Source organism: Aulonocara sp. 'chitande type north' Nkhata Bay, linkage group LG14, assembly GCF_057382095.1.
Source record: "Aulonocara sp. 'chitande type north' Nkhata Bay isolate Kocher_YH1m ecotype deep benthic linkage group LG14, A_spYH_male_GT1.1, whole genome shotgun sequence".
Classification (NCBI taxonomy): domain Eukaryota; kingdom Metazoa; phylum Chordata; class Actinopteri; order Cichliformes; family Cichlidae; genus Aulonocara; species Aulonocara sp. 'chitande type north' Nkhata Bay.
In genome coordinates, this window is record NC_141357.1 from 25775082 (window position 1) to 25777422 (window position 2341).

At 35.7% G+C, this 2341-nt stretch overlaps 1 pseudogene; it reads left to right on the forward strand.

The window, feature by feature from the left end:
• Window positions 1-205: 205 nt before the first annotated feature.
• On the forward strand, window positions 206-1027 carry LOC147314686 (extracellular calcium-sensing receptor pseudogene; annotated as a pseudogene).
• Window positions 1028-2341: the final 1314 nt, after the last annotated feature.

Genomic DNA, 2341 nt, shown 5'->3' on the forward strand with positions numbered 1-2341 from the left:
TGCATACACTGTTTGCTTTCTACAGTTTATGTGTCATGTTTAAGTCTTCTGTGGTACAGTTACTGATTTACAGTTACACTGATTTAATACCAATAACGGCAACACTATTTTCATTACAGATTCTAATGACTGCAAAAAGTGTCCTGGAGAATATTGGTCCAATCAAAACAGAGATGCATGTATATTAAAAAATGTTGAGTTTCTTTCCTTCACAGAATTTATGGGAAAGATTATTGTGTTTTTTACTTTCTTTGGTGTTCTCCTTAATTTGATAGTGGCTGCTCTATTCTTAATCAAGAAGGACACTCCACTGATAAAGGCCAACAATTCTGAGCTGAGCTTCCTGCTGCTCTTCTCCTTGACTCTGTGTTTCCTGTGTTCTCTAACTTTCATTGGTCAGCCCTCCGAGTGGTCCTGCATGCTTCGACACACAGCATTTGGCATAACTTTTGTGCTCTGTATCTCTTGTATTCTGGGGAAAACAATAGTAGTACTGATGGCCTTTAAAGCTACACTTCCAGGGAGTAATGTCATGAAATGGTTTGGACCTGTACAGCAGAGACTGAGTGTTCTAGCATTCACTCTCATACAGGTATTGATTTGCATTCTTTGGCTAACAATAAACCCACCATTCCCCTACAAAAATATGAATCATTACAAAGAGAAAATTATACTTGAATGTGCCCTGGGATCACCTGTAGGTTTCTGGGCTGTGTTAGGATACATAGGGCTGCTGGCTATGTTATGTTTTGTACTTGCTTTTTTAGCTCGAAAGCTGCCTGATAATTTCAATGAAGCTAAATTTATCACTTTCAGCATGTTGATATTCTGTGCAGTGTGGTTAACCTTTATACCAGCTTATGTCAGCTCCCCTGGAAAATTCACAGTTGCTGTGGAAATATTTGCTATTCTGGCATCAAGTTATGGGCTACTCTTTTGTATTTTTGCACCAAAATGCTATATTATTGTAATTAAACCTGAACTGAACACAAAGAAACATTTGATGGGAAAAATACAATCAAAATAAATCAAGGCACCAGTTTTATTTCAAATGCATTTAGTCGTATACTTTTTGATTTCACTACTTACCCTTACGTTTTGGTGTGACATTCATTTTCACATGTATTGTATTTGTATTTTCTAGTTTTTCAAAAATCTTCAAAAAATTGTACAAAGTGAATGTATGATGTTTTCTGTAGAATGTAGAGTTTACTTTTTGTATTGATTTTGATAATTTTATAGTGTACTAATTCTAACACTGTCAGTAATATTAACAATAACAATCAACAATAAAAATGTGTAATAAAAATTTGATACACTTTTTTTGGTTCATTATTAAATTGGGAATTAAGTGAATATAACGTTCTTTAGTTTAATATGAATAAATTAAACTAAAAAAAACTACTTGTCGCACTTTATTATTAGCATAGGTATAGTCTACAGTATAGACAATGCCTTCTGATTTGCAAACCTTTATCATGTACACATGAGTCAAAAAGCTTTGTCATTACAAAATAAAAATGCTTGAAAAAACACAGAAACCTGAACCTGATCCTGCAAATTGTTGGATTATTGCAGGGTCTTTTTACCTTATAATATAAAGCACCTTGAAGCAACTGTTATTGTGAATTGCTGTTATATAAATAAAATTAAATTGAATCAGTTCTGAACTGAGTTCTGTGTTTAATATGTTAAAAGTAATTTTTTCAAATATTGCAGTATGCACTTGTGAACCAGGCCTCTTTCTCAGGCATGACCTGTTCACACTCAACCTTTTAAAAACAATCACTCCTCAGCACTGATCAAGTTTGTTGGACATAGTACAGCCTCACTGACAGAAAAGTGCAAGGTACAGTGGGGCAAAAAAGTATTTAGTCAGCCACCGATTGTGCAAGTTCCCCCACTTAAAATGATGACAGAGGTTAGTAATTTGCACCAGAGGTACACTTCAACTGTGAGAGACAGAATGTGAAAAAAAATCCATGAATTCACATGTAGGATTTGTAAAGAATTTATTCGTAAATTAGGGTGGAAAATAAGTATTTGGTCACCTCAAACAAGGAAAGTCTCTGGCTCTCACAGACCTGTAACGTCTTCTGTAAGAAGCTTTTCTGTCCCCCACTCGTTACCTGTATGAATGGCACCTGTTTGAACTCATCATCTGTATAAAAGACACCTGTCCACAGCCTCAAACAGTCAGACTCCAAACTCCGCCATGGCCAAGACCAAAGAGCTTTCGAAGGACACCAGGAAAAGTATTGTAGACCTGCACCAGACTGGGAAGAGTGAATCTACAATAGGCAAGCAGCTTGGTGTGAAAAAATCAACTGTGGGAGCAATC